Source organism: Microtus pennsylvanicus, chromosome 8, assembly GCF_037038515.1.
Source record: "Microtus pennsylvanicus isolate mMicPen1 chromosome 8, mMicPen1.hap1, whole genome shotgun sequence".
In the NCBI taxonomy this organism is placed as follows: domain Eukaryota; kingdom Metazoa; phylum Chordata; class Mammalia; order Rodentia; family Cricetidae; genus Microtus; species Microtus pennsylvanicus.
This window is the reverse complement of record NC_134586.1, coordinates 17744909-17759869: the sequence shown is the minus strand read 5'-3', so window position 1 is coordinate 17759869 and position 14961 is coordinate 17744909. Positions and strand designations below refer to the sequence as shown.

Sequence of the window (14961 nt, the reverse complement as noted above, 5' to 3'; positions counted from 1 at the left end):
TGGAAAGTCCAAGGTCCTCTCCCTTCTGTCCATGTCTAGGAAGGTGAGAATCCAAACTGGCTAGGCTCCCACAAAGCCAGAACATGAATTAGGATCAAAACTCCATGCCATTGTCCTTGGCTTCTCATCAGCCCCCATTGTTCACCATGTTCAGAGTCGGGTTTTATCCCATGCTTTTTCAGTCACAGTCCAGCTGGCCTTGGTGAGCTCCCAATAGATCAGCCCCACTGTCTCAGTGGGTGGGTGCACCCCTCGTGGTTCTGACTTCCTTGCTCATGTTCTCCCTCCTTCTGCTCCTCATTGGGACCTTGGGAGCTCAGTGTGGGTCTCTGTCTCTATCTCCATCCATCACCAGATGAAGGTTCTATGGTGATATGCAAGATGTTCATCAGTATTGCTGTAGGATAGGGTCATTTCAGGTTCCCTATCCTCAGCTGCCCAAGGAACTAACTGGGGACATTGCCTTGGGCTCCTGGGAGCCACTCTAGGTTCAAGTCTCTTGCCAACCCTAAGGTGACTCCCTTAACTAAGAATTGTGCTTCCGTGCTCCCCTATCCAACCTTCCTTTATCCCAATCATCCTGTTTCCCCAAGTTCCCCCCATCCTCCGCTTCTCACTTTTCTCTCCCCATCTCCCCTTACCCCCATCCCACCCCACCCCCAAGATCCCAATTTTCTCCCTGGCAATTTTGTCTACTTCCCATAGCCAAGAGGATAACTATATGTTTTTCCTTGAGTTCACCTTCTTATTTAGCTTGTTTAGGTTCACCAATTGTAGACTCTGTGACCCTTATTTATGGCTAGAAACCAATTATGAGTGAGTACATCCCATGTTCATCTTTTTGGGTCTGGGTTACCTCACTCAGAATAGTGTTTTCTATTTCCATCCATTTGCATGCAAAATTCGAGAAGTCCTTGTTTTTTACCGCAGCGTAGTACTCTAATGTGTAGATATTCCACACTTTCTTCATCCATTCTTCCATTGAAGCGCATAGTGTACATAAGCGACCCCCAAAATTCCACCAAAGAACTTTTACAGCTGATAAACACCTTTAGTAATGTGGCAGGATACAAGACCAACTCCAAAAAATCAGTCGCCCTCTTATACACAAAGGATATTGAAGCAGAGAGGGAAATCAGAGAAGCTTCTCCATTCACGATAGACACAAACAGCATAAAATATCTTGGGGTAACTCTAACCAAGGAAGTGAAAGATCTATTTGACAAGAACTTTAAGGCATTGAAGAAAGAAATTGAAGAGGATACCAGAAAATGGAAGGACCTCCCTTGCTCTTGGATTGGGAGGATCAACATAGTAAAAATGGCAATTCTATCAAAGGCAATTTATAGATTCAATGCAATCCCCATCAAGGTCCCATCAAAATTCTTCACAGATCTTGAGAGGACAATAATCAACTTTATATGGAAAAACAAAAAACCCATAATAGCCAAAACAATCTTATACAATAAAGGATCTTCTGGAGGTGTTACCATCCCTGAGACAGCTTTATATGAATATGAGGGTGTATAGAATAAATGGGATGACTAAGTTCTTCAGTTCCAAATTTCAATACTTTTCAGGAATTTTGCTTTAGATTAATATTTATTCATATTTCAGAGAAAATACTACTTTTTGTCTTTAATTGTGTCTATTGGGAGTTAATATATAATAGGAATGCCATAAGACACTCACATTTCCATTGTGATTTTCTTGAGGTTTACTGATCTACCCTTTAATCCACACATGTTTACAAGGAAAGTTCATGTCCTTACACATTAGGTAGTTTTATTGCTGTATTTTCAATGAGGCTGGGCTATCAAACCCAAGGTCCATGGAAATGGACAATGAACTACATGCTCATCTTCAGAGGGCTTGCTTATTTATTTTTTAGTTGTTGGTTTGGTTTTTTGGTTTTGTTTCAGACAGGGTCATGTTGTATAACTAATAGTGGCCTAAAACTCACTATGAAGCTGAGGCTGGATTTGAACTCAATATTCTCTTGCATCATTCTCCTCGGTTCTGTGTTACAGATATACATTACTTGAGCAGTTTACTCTGTGTGTGTGTATGTGTGTGTGATATGTGTATAATGCATAGGATAGCTTCACTATGGCTATATAAACAAAAACTTATATATGACAAGGCATGGCAACACACTGCTGTAATCCCAAGAATCAGAGTCAGGAGAATACTCAGAAGTGCAAGGAAAGCTTGATCTACTACATATTGAGTTTCATACCACCTAGAGCTCTTAAGTGAGACCTTATCTGTAAAACACCCCTGCTCTCAGACAGTAGGTGTCATAAAGCAAGCCCATCCATCCCGTTCATTCTATGCATGCCTATCTGCAATCTTTCGCTTTGTGTTGTGGGTTGGCAAATGTTGGGTCTCACCCCAAATGATGGTACCTGACCATGAGATTTCCAACCTTAAGAAATCTGCCCGTAAGCAAGCCTCTTTTCATTGCAATTTACTCAGCCTATTGCTCTGTTTCTACAACTGTATTGAACCAGCATACACAATGAGATAGATTATCTATTCTATCATGTCAAACTGGGAGTAGTGGTTAGAATTGTGGACTTGACAAGATCAAGCAGAGATAATACTTGAGCACACCTATCGGAGATTATCTATGCTAGATTTAGCTCTGAACAAGACTGTGAATCATTATATTTGCTAGGTAAATGGAAGAGGGAAGATTCATTGCAGCTGGTGCCATTTTCCTACACTGGGATCTCAGACTGTATGAATGAAGGGAACAAGCTGAGTACAAACACTCATTAATTGCTCTCTGTTTCTTGCTATGATGAAATGTGATCATTTACATCCAACTCCAGCTACAGTGACTTCTTTACCATAAAGGACTATAAACATGAACTGTGAGTGAAAATAAATTTTTCATTCCCTATGCTGGCTTGTCTATAATTTATCATAACAGAAAAAGAACCTAAGATTCTGGGAGGGAAGCTGTTTCGTTTTAAGAATAGAGACCGTAAGTGAAACTGAGGATCTGAAAAAGTCACAGCAGTGAGAAACTGCTGTTCTAGAAAACACCACTGAAGACCTCAGGTCTGGGGATTCACAACAAACTGTTTACAGAAAGGTTAACACTATTGAGACATTTTTCTTATTTCCATCCTTGATGGAAGACTGTGGTCCTCAGGAGGAACACAGAGCAAATGCAGAGCACACATGTGAGTGTTGTTTGTCTCCTTTCTCTCCAAGACTCTGATACAAGCTCAATGTCCTTTCATTCCTGTCTGTGACAGTAGAATGGGCAACAGATATGGTGTCAGCAGTGTGCTTGACAAACAAGGACAATAGTGTGAACAGAAACTAAATACATGGTAGAGACCAATAACTGGAAATCCAAAAAAGCAGCACCTGCACATTTTATCTTCTGTTTATTATAAAGCTGAGTTTCTAAAAGAGAAAGTCTTCAAATGAAGATGATTATGTTGAAGATTGAGTCTCTTCACACCTAATTGTTTGACGCTCACACTGCACTTCTTTGAGAAAAGTGCAGCAAAACAGAAAGAAAGAAAGAAAGAAAGAAAGAAAGAAAGAAAGAAAGAAAGAAAGAAAGGAAGAAAGAAAGAAAAAAGAAGAAATGTATGGAAGTGAATCACAACCAGCTAACAAAACAGAAAGGTGAGAATTTTAAAAAATGTTTTTCATTTTCTTTGATTTTTTTTTAACTTCACTGTTGTACAAAAGCACATACAGATAAACATAAATATACATATTTATATACTCTAGCATATATTGATTTTCCTGGCACATTGCTGCAAGAACCACTTTTATTTGTGAAGCCACATCATGTGCCCACTCACTTGTGGTAAGACAGCTACCAGGAAGCTGTGTGCATCAGTGCCGTCACACCTTCTAACCTCTGGTCACACCCTCAGTCCTCAGCAATGGCTTTATCATTTTGTATCTGCAAATGCACTCTTCCTGTCCAAACTTAAGGGCTATCTGGAATAACTAATAATAGCCCACTGAGAAGCTTGGTTTGAACCACTTCACTGGGGAAACTGTCATTCTTGGTCAGTTTCCCACGTCATGGTACTTCTCTTCAGAGGTCAAACTTTGACAACACTAAGCTTCACAGTTCTTAGAAAAAAATCAAAATGAAAAAATTTGAGATTTTCCGTGCTCATAACCTCCTAATGTGTCTTGGCATTTACACTCAGAGCTGCTCTAATACTCTGCATCACACAGTGTTTGGGTATAGTGCATGATGCATCTTGTTGAGCCAGAAGCACTGAGAACAAGGAAATGAGCAATATGTTTTGGGAACTGACTAAGAGTAATAACAGTGCCCCAAGAAAGGTATAAGACAAATATCTTGGCTCTTCCATATTGGGGAATGAAATCTATAACTAAGCTTTTTGTCTCTTCAGTCTCTGTCCTCTCACTATATCTTACTTTAAAGAAGAGACTAAGTAGTTCTCCAGCTCCACAGCACCCTCTGTGGAGTCTGCAGGCTCACATCATCATTCTCAAAGCATTCTTTCTTTTACATTTAATTTCTTTCGTGACACATGGTCTAATATAAGACGGCCCAGACTTAAGTATGTAGCTGAGACGGGACTCTTGATTATCTTCTATTCAATATGCGAGTTCTGGGGTTATAGTGTAAGTTACTGGTTCCAGTCCTCACATCATTCTATCACTTTGTATATTTTTTATCTTGATGAGATATTTTATCCCAGCTCATGACCCAGTAAGCCTAGGAAATCAGCTATTTATTTATTTATTTATTTAATTTATTTATTTATTAAGGACTTCTGCCTCCTCCCCGCCACCGCCTCCCATTCCCCTCCCCCTCCCCCGATCAAGTCCCTCTCCCTCATCAGCTCGAAGAGCAATCAGGGTTCCCTGGCCTGTGGGAAGTCCAAGGACCACCCACCTCCATCCAGGTTTAGTAAGGTGAGCATCCAAACTGCCTAGGCTCCCCCAAAGCCAGGACGTGCAGTAGGATCAAAAACCCATTGCCATTGTTCTTGAGATCTCAGTAGTCCTCATTGTCCGCTATGTTCAGCAAGTCCGGTTTTATCCCATGCTTTTTCAGACCCAGGCCAGCTGGCCTTGGTGAATTCCCGATAGAACATCCCCATTGTCTCAGTGTGTGTGTGTACCCCTCGCGGTCCTGAGTTCCTTGCTTATGCTCCCTGTCCTTCTGCTCCTGATTTGGACCTTGAGATTTCTGTCCGGTGTTCCAATGTGGGTCTCTGTCTCTGTCTCCTTTCATCGCCTGATGAAGGTTAATATTCAGGAGGATGCCTATATGTTTGTCTTTGGATTTACCTTCTTATTTAGCTTCTCTAGGATCGCGAATTATAAACTCAATGTCCTTTATTTATGGCTAGAAACCAAATATGAGTGAGTACATCCCATGTTCCTCTTTTTGGGTCTGGCTTACCTCACTCAGGGTAGTGTTTCCTATTTCCATCCATTTGTACGCAAAATTCAAGAAGTTCTTGTTTTTTACTGCTGAGTAATACTCTAATATGTATATATTCCATACTTTCTTCATCCATTCTTCCATTGAAGGGCATCTAAGTTGTTTTCAGGTTCTGGCTATTACAAACAATGCTGCTATGAACATAGTTGAGCATATACTTTTGTTGTATGATAGGGCCTCTCTTGGGTATATTCCCATGAGTGGTATTGCTGGGTCCAGGGGTAGGTTGATCCCGAATTTCCTGAGAAACTGCCACACTGCTTTCCAGAGTGGTTGCACAAGTTTGCATTCCCACCAGCAATAGATGAGTGTACCCCTTTCTCCACAACCTCTCCAGCAAAGGCTATCATTGGTGTTTTTGATTTTAGCCATTCTGACAGGTGTAAGATGGTATCTTAAAGTTGTCTTGATTTGCATTTCCCTGATCGCTACGGAAGTTGAGCATGAGTGTCTTTTGGCCATTTGAAGTTCTTCTGTTGAGAATTCTCTGTTCAGCTCAGTGCCCCATTTTATAATTGGGTTGATTAGCCTTTTGCGGTCTAGTTTCTTGAGTTCTTTATATATTTTGGAGATCAGACCTTTGTCAGTTGCAGGGTTGGTGAAGATCTTCTCCCAGTCAGTGGGTTGCCTTTTTGTCTTAGTGACAGTGTCCTTTGCTTTACAGAAGCTTCTCAGTCTCAGGAGGTCCCATTTATTCAATGAGGCCCTTAATGTCTGTGCTGCTGGGGTTATACATAGGAAGTGGTCTCCTGTGCCCATGTGTTGTAGAGTACTTCCCATTTTCTCTTCTATCAGGTTCAGTGTGTTCAGACTGATATTGAGGTCTTTAATCCATTTGGACTTGAGTTTTGTGCATGGTGATAGATATGGATCTATTTTCATTCTTCTACAGATTGACATCCAGTTTTGCCAACACCATTTGTTGAAGATGCTCTCTTTTTCCGTTGTATACTTTTAGCTCCTTTATCGAAAATCAGGTGTTCATAGGTTTGTGGGTTAAAGTCAGGGTCTTCTATTTGATTCCATTGGTCGACTTCTCTGTTTTTATGCCAATACCAAGCATGCCTCCTGGTAGGTGGATCAGATTCTGTGAGTTCCCGTAAGTCCAGGTTAGTTTATTCTGTAAGTTCTCTCGTGATGTCCTTGATCCCTTTGGCTCCTATAATCCCTCCCCACTCTATTCAGAAGGATTTCCCAGGCTTAGTATAAGTTTGCCTATGGGTATCTGCATCTATTTCCACAAGTTGCTGGAAAAATCTCTGGTAACAGTTGGCACCAATTCCAACACATCTAATAGACAGGATAGATGGTAGGTTAAATGTTATGTGACTGGATTGATGCCCAATTTTTCCATTGGAAGTCTTACCAGGTCACAGGAGATCCCAGTTCAGGCTACCCTACCATTAGGATTCTTGGATGGGGTCATTTTTGTAGATTCTTGGAAGCTTTACTTATGCAGCTTTCTACACAACCTTGAAATGACTGCCCCCTTGCAGTTGTCTTTTTCAATACTTTCGCTCTCACCTGATCCCTCATATTCCCATCCTCACCTGTCCCCAGTCCATCTATAAAATCTTCTATTTCTCCTTGCCAGAGAGATCTGGGCAAGCCCCTTGAGCCTTCCTTGCTACTTTTCATCTATGAGTCTGTAGATTGTATACAGTTTTCCTTTACTTTACAGCTAATATAGACTTTCAAGTGAGAACCTACCATGTTTGTCTGCCATAAGTTATTGTGTTGAAGTCCTGATCATCATATGCACAGTACTGAAATAGTTAAATCTACCAGAAGTTCTGTAACCTCCCAGTTACTAGATCATTCTAGGCAAAAACCTGGTGTAAGGGAAACTCCCAGAAATCTACAAGAATGACACCAGCTAAGATTCCTAGAAGTAGGGGACTTATAGTGTGCATTGACCATCTCCTGTGACCAGGCAAGTCTTCAAGCGGAGGGAGTGGGAAACCAATCTAGTCACATAACCTTTGGTCTATATTCTGACTTGCCTCTGGGCTGGGCTGCAGTAAATTTAACCTAGAGATTGAGGGAGTGGCCAGCCAATGATTGGTCTAGTCTAACACCCATTCCAGGAGAGTAAGCACATGGCTGACACTGTCTATAGCACCAGGACCCATAGTCTGGATGACCTAGAGACCAAGCATAGAACCAAATATGATTGGAGGGAAACAAATGTCAATGTAATCATGTCTAACCAATATTCTGCTGTAGTCATAGATTGGTGCCTAACTCAGTTGTCATCCGAGAGGAACATCAAGCAGCTGATGAAAACAGACACAGAAACCCACAGCCAAACATTAGGCAGAGCTTAGGGAATCCTATAGAAAAGGGTGAGAAAGGATTGTAGATGTCAAAGGGTTCAAGAACACCACAATAAACCCAATGAATCAACTAACCTGGGCACATAGGCATTCACAGAGAACCATGGAGACTTCCTGGGACTGAACTGACATCGGTACTATACAGACAATTTACAGTTGTGTAGCTTGATCCATTTGTGTGATACCTAACAGTGGAAACAGGGGCTGTCTCTGACTCTTCTACTGGCTTTTTGGACCCTATTTTTCATAGTAGGCCACCTTGCCAAGCCTTAATACATGGGAAGGTGCTTAGTCTTACTGCAACTTCATGTGCCATGTTTTGTTGATATTCATGGAAGACTTGCCCTTTCCTAAACAGAAAGGAAAAAGTGGATTTAGGGAAGAGATAAGGAGAAGAGAGACTGGGAGGAGAGGACAGAGGGAAATCTGTGTCTGGATTATAAAATAAATAGTGTATTTACTTTTTTCAAAAAAAGACACTATTGTTGAATACTTTAGTTACAGCACATACAGAAATCAAGTTGAAAAACATCTGTAAGCTTCCTCTCTTCTGTCTAGTGTACACAGAGACAGAAGGTGACTTGTAAGCTATGAAGGGTAAAAATCTACCAACATTCTGATGAAGCTGAGGATCCTGATTGCTAAAACACCAGCTTGCCAGGCAAGATGTGCTCACTGGTGCTATAATGCTATGATCATTATGAAGGCAATCAATTACTCTCTGATTGCATTTGAGGTCCCCTAAAAAGAGGTTTCATATCTGGTACTATGAATTTGGTCCAAACCCATGGATACACAGGTCATGTTCTCAAGGTGGGAGGGAACTAAATACTGTTGTTTAGATCAATTGAAATAGTATCAACCTACCTTTTCAATACTGATGTTTATACCCATAAACAAATGCAATCACTGCTGTTTGAGTGTTAAATGAATTGCTACATGTGAAGACAACACAATTGTTCTTTTTATATTTATTATCCATTGTATATAGCTTTGCATGCATGGAATATATGTGTATATACAAAAGTTAATTTAGTTTTTGACAATTTCATACTTGAATTTAACACATTCTAGTCACACATAGTCCCCATGACTTTCAGTGCCTGCAAATCACCATCAACTTTATGCCTGTGAATCCCTCATCCTACTTTCATATCTTTTTTGAGGTTCTATATTTGTTTTTTGACATACAGAATTTAACCTGGGATGCTCATAGGTTCATGAATGTGGAACTATGCACTGTAGCCAGAGTAACTCAATGGTGTCCACATCACTGAAGACAATGAACTTCTGTTCTCCAAAAGTCATTGAAAGCCCAAAGTTCCTTTGGAGGATTGGTCTTTATAACTATTCAAGGGCTCAGTCTTGAACAGACACTAAGCAAGTAACCAAAGATGTTGTAACTTCATAAAAGCCTTAGCCATGCAATCCCTATAAATCTGTCATGACATTCCTCCCCATTTTCTATCTCTTCCGGTAACACAGATTGGCCTGTAGCTTTCTTTCCTTTTCTTTCTTCCTGCATCTCATTTGTTTTATTATTTGAACGAGTGTCTCACACTGACCTGAAACTCACTATGTAGCACAAGCTGGCCCTCACATCTTGGCAGTAGTCCTGCCTTAAGTGTTACAATTATGGATGTGAGCCATATAGTTATCTTTAAAATTGTATTTGTTTGTTTGCTTGCTTGCTTGTTTGAGATAGGATTTTACTCTATAGCCTTGGCTGGCCTTGAATTCACAGAAGTCTTCCTGTCTCTGCCTTTTGAGTACTGGGATTAAAGTTGAGACTCATCGCCCAGAGCCCTTTTCTCTTTATAATATGGAGAAAACACTAACCTTTATGTTTATTTGGAATTTTTAGAAGTCATTCTTATATTTTTGAAATTTTTAGAAGGATTCTTATTTTATTTTCTTAAATATTCAATCACCAAGAAAAAATCTGGGCATGAAGATATCTTTGGGGCAAGGAATTTACTACATTAGGAGCAACATTTACTTAGTAGACAACACAATATAGGAATTTATACTTATTAATTTGGGGAAATTTGTCTTTTAATATATTTGTGACTTTTGTTAAAATTGTTAAATTTCTATTGATTTTACAACTGTGCAAGTTTCTTGGATATGGATGTGCATAATTGTTACAAATTGGAATGTTTGTCATTTCTCATTTAAAATAAGAAAGAAAATAATTGTAATAGCACTGTACGTGCAGCTACATGAAGAAACTACACTAAGTTTCTTAGGGATGCTCTAAGAAAGAGAACAATGTTTGTTCTCTTACTGTATGGAGTTCAGATTTTGGTTTGTTTGTTTATTTTTTTATTTTGTTGGGTCAGGATTTCAGATATCAGCCTAGTTTCAAACTTATTCTACAGAAGAGGATGAATTGTTGGTTATCCTTCCCTGACTTCCTCAGTGTTGAGATTACAGGTGTGCAACCAAACTTCACCTTGTAACCCAGATGTGTAGGTGTTTCCTCTGGTTTGGGAATGATCACTGCCATCTCTTGAAGAAATAGAGAAGCTGTGATCACCTACAGAAGACTCTCATGAGTCTTATGCATTAGCTTTCCTTTGTACAGAGATGCTAGGGAGGCTTAAAGATGCTCATAGGATCCAGAAGCTTCAAAGAAACCTTATAAAGACCTCCTCTCCAGTAATAAGTAAACAACAGGCTTTGTAGAAGACTCTTGAGTAACCTATCTATGAATTACTTATGGTACAGGCATTTTTCTAAATGGCTCGTGCAGCTCAAATTTAATTTTCCCATTTGTTTGTTTATTTGGCTATTGGAGGCCCAGTCTCACTGTGTGGCCCTGGATGGCTTGATACTGAGAAGCCCAAGAAAATATCATGACTGTCTTCCCTAATAATTCAGTTAAGATCTAGGCCTTGGTCATTGCTTCTTGGAACTGAGCAGGAAGTTTCTGAGGAAGAACAACAAAGGACAAACAAAGGACAATCAATCTCCAACACCCCCAACTAAAAGAATGAGGAGGCCTGGTACATGAAATACCAGGCCTGTGCCATAACAGCTTAAGATAATAACCAAAGACAAAGCTTGGGACTCACACAGGCATACCCCAAAATGGAAAAATTGTAGCCTTAATCAGTCCCTGACTTACCCTAACCAATTAGAATGTACTAGTATGATTGCCACTTGCTTAATCCAATCATATCTAAAATGACCTAACTGCCTAGGGAACTCTCCTTCAGCTGTGCTTAAAAGGAAGCCACATGTCCTTCTCAGGGTCATCACCATTTTGCCTTTATGTAGAACGCACATCTCCAGCATACTCGTCATAAATGCTCTTGTTGATTGCATACATGGATGGTGGTCTTTTGTGGGACTTCTTTTAGATGCTAACAAACAGTTGCTATGCAGAAAAAGTTGAGAAGTGTTACTGCCCAGATGCTCTGAAGCCCAGATCATGAGTGAGTTTCAAAAACCAGACGTTGAGCTATAGAATATGGATTGGCATAATTGAATTTTGATTTTGCTTAGATCATATTTTTCCTATGTCATGCATCTTCATTTCTTCTGCAAGAAGGTGTGTAACACATTTTTATTAATAGCAGCCACAATTGAGAAATTTGAATTTTAAAAAAATATAGCGCTTGGACTTTTAAACCATTGGAAATATTTTTAAAAACTGTTTAACTTTTAAAGGTTGTAAAGTTTTTTCTATTATACTAACCTAAACTCTTAGGGGAAAGAAAGGAAAGGTTGTAGTTCATCAGTGATATCCCAATTTGTAAATGATTGGACTTGTGATGGTTAATCTTGTTTGTCCTCTTGACACACCTAGAAGAATTTTTTCTATCACACTGGCTTGTGACCTTGTCTGTGGAGGCAGATTCTTGATTACCAATCAGTCTAAGAGGTCTAGCTAGTTGTGCATGGTACCATCCCTAGATAGCAGTTTGTGGGCTATATAAGAAAAACAGCTAACCCTGAGCCATGGAGCAAGCCAGTAAGAGAGCTACTCTGTGATTTCTGCTCACCTAAATTTTTGAATTATATTCTCCCAATGTTGAGTAATAACATATAAAATGAAATAAACCACTACCTTCTAAGTTTATTTGGTTCAGTGTTTTAGCATGGTGTCAGAAAGCAGACTAGGACAGTATTACACATATTGTTGAATTCCTTTTATTATTATTATTATTATTTTATTTTATTACTTTAAAAATACCATTCCAAATTCCAACTTTCTCCCCTCCTCCCACTTCCATCCCACTCCCTCCACACACCCTCTCCCCAATCCCCCTAAAATCTTAAGAGAGGGAAAAGCACCCTGCTCTGTGGGAAGGCCAAAGGCCCTCGCCACTACATCCAGGTTGAGCAAAGTATACATCCAAGGAGAAAATCCAAAAAGCCAGTATATACAGTAGAGACAAATCCCAGTGCCATTGTCATTGGCCCCTTATTCTGCCCCAACTGTCAACCACACATTCTAATGAAAACAAGTCCTGCTCATATTTCCCAGTTCCTTTGAACCTCTTTCCAGTAGAGTTCATCTTTCATTATGTTTGTTAATTCTGCTGCTGGTGTCCTATTTCAGTCTCTCTCTGAATCCACAGTGTAAGCCTTATGCTATTTTGGTAGTTGTAATCTACTTGTTGAAGGAAACAGCACTGACTTCAGGATGAAAGATTTTGAAGGCTGAGAACTGTGTTGAGCAGAGAGAAGTAAAGTGGCTCTGTTCATTGAACATTTTTTAATAACAGAACTGTTTTATATAGGTGCATGCCCATAGAGAGCCACTGCCATTTCTGCGATGGTTACTGATTACTTCATCTGTATCTAGTGTATCTAAAAATACAGTGCTATTACAATTATTTTCTTTCTTATTTTAAAGGAGAAAAGACAAACATTCCAAGTTGTAACAATTATGGACATCCATATCCAATCTACCCAATACCTTTGGCCTGCTGAAGTTTCACCTAGTTGGTATCAGTAGAGTTTATTTATTCATTTACCTATTTATTTATTGCACTGTTTAGTTATGATTAATTTAGGTATTTGGGTGGTTTGTGGCTTTATTCAGTATAGCTGTAGATTCTGGCTTGGTAGTCTGTTGTTGCCAGAAAATATTCTCTGGTTCCTTTTGCTATTCACAAATGTGTGGTCCTTCTCCTCATTTTGCTATGAAAAGTTTGTTGACTTACCTCTCATTGTGCAATTTAATACCCAATAACTACAGGTTTGTTCTATGGTAATTAGTATTTGTATCCAAATAATAGGCCTTGATGAATAAAAAGTGCAAAGTATATTATCATCTGTCTTGTTTCAGTCCAAAAAGAAAGAGGGGAAAGCAACTGTTATAAAAAAAACTATTTAATTGGGTTATGCTTACAATTTAATGGGTTTAGTGCATTTTCATCATATCAAGAAGCATGACATTATACAAGCAGACATGGTGCTAGAAATGTAGCAAAGAGTCCTACATCTGGATCTTGCAGGCAGCAGGAAGAGGAGACACTGGGACTGACTTGGGCTTTTGAAATTCCAAAGCTCACCCGCAGTGCTACACATCCCCTAACAAAACCACACTTACTCCAAAAAGACCACACCTCCTAATCCCTCTTAGTTACTGCTGCCCACTAATGTTCAAGGATTTGAACATATGGGGACAATTCTTCTTCAAATTAGTAACCCTAAGGGAACATATATTAGAATATAGTAGGTCTTCATTGTTAAAAGGGTAACAACATATGAATCAAAAGGGAGAGCTGAAGACCTATTTCATTGCCCAGTCCTTGCAGCTGCTGTCTCAACATTTAGAGCAGTTCCAGAGTGATCATCTATCACTGGGGAAGCTCATTAATCAATAGTTCTCAGTTCACGTAGCTAGGTACCCCAGTCATCCCAGTGTAGCACCAAACATCAAGATGCCTGGAGAGCACCTGTTTCTTAGTTCATTATGAAAGCCTGGAAAGGCTGGCTCTAACATCAGCTGATTCTAATATGCGACAAACGGAAATGAAAACAAACCATAATAAAGGTGTTTAGACAAAAAGTTTCCAAGATGTTAACTCCATTTGGGTGTTATATATCAAAACTGGGGTCTCTTGAAGAGTAGACACTAATAATATAGCTATACCATATTATTATCTGGACTATAAATGATAACAGAGATTATTTGAATATATTACTATTAGACTCAGATGTCTTTACTTAAAATGTGTGAGAGCTGTTATAAAAGGCTAGTGGGCAAATTGAACTACAGAACCATTTGATTGTTTCAATAGCTGGATTCCTAGGGCTACTGGATAATGAACTAGGATAAGCATCACATCAAAATCAAAATATACAAAATCAAAATATACACAATCAAAAAAAAATAGATGATGTAAGGACTGGGGATGGTGGTTCACACTGTAATCCTGGAACTCAAAGTTAGAGGGAGGAGGATTAAGAGTCTAGGCCTGTCTCAGCTACATAGTCAGTTCTAGGCCATCTTGAACCATATCAGACCACTCATCAGAAATAAAAAAAAAAGAAAATTAAATTTAAAATAAATAGTGTTTTGAAGTGGATGAGCTGAGTGTGCTGACTCCACAGAGATGCCGTGGAGTTGTCTTCAAGTTACTCCTCTGAGCTATGATACAGTAGAGAACAGGGACTAAAAAGGTATTATGTGTTGATATTTAACTGTTTTCTCCTCTATAAGCTTTATGTCTCTGTATCAGAGTCCATATACCCATGTGAAACCCTTTTTATCACTCCTACTGAGTTCCTGAAGCATCCTTTACATTTCCTCCCTCTCACTGCTTGCAGCTCAGCAAGACTCTGTGGGTAGACATGATAACGCAGAGTATTAGAAAATTTGTTATTGTAAATGCCAGGACACATGTGGTTATGGTCACAGGAAATCTCAAAATAGAGCTCTTTCTGTTTTCTTAAGAGGTGTGATGTTTACCATATTTCAATTTTGTCAAAGTTCCACCTTAAGGCAGAAGCACCAAGAGGTGTGAAGTTGACCAGGACCAGCCAGTACTACCAGTAACATTTCACCTCAGCCTGGGACAGGAAGATTTATTTGTACTGTGAAATGATGAGGCCACTGAGATCTGAAGGACCCATTGGTTTCAATGTGTGACTAGACTTATGTGTTTCAACATAAAGGAACAGGAAGTTGTGGTTTAA

At 39.4% G+C, this 14961-nt stretch overlaps 1 protein-coding gene across 4 annotated transcripts in view; it reads left to right on the top strand.

Moving 5' to 3' along the window:
* Positions 1 to 14961, top strand: part of LOC142855921 (killer cell lectin-like receptor 2) — a 102611-nt gene that overhangs the window by 19695 nt on the left and 67955 nt on the right. The gene's annotated exons all lie outside the window — the stretch shown is intronic.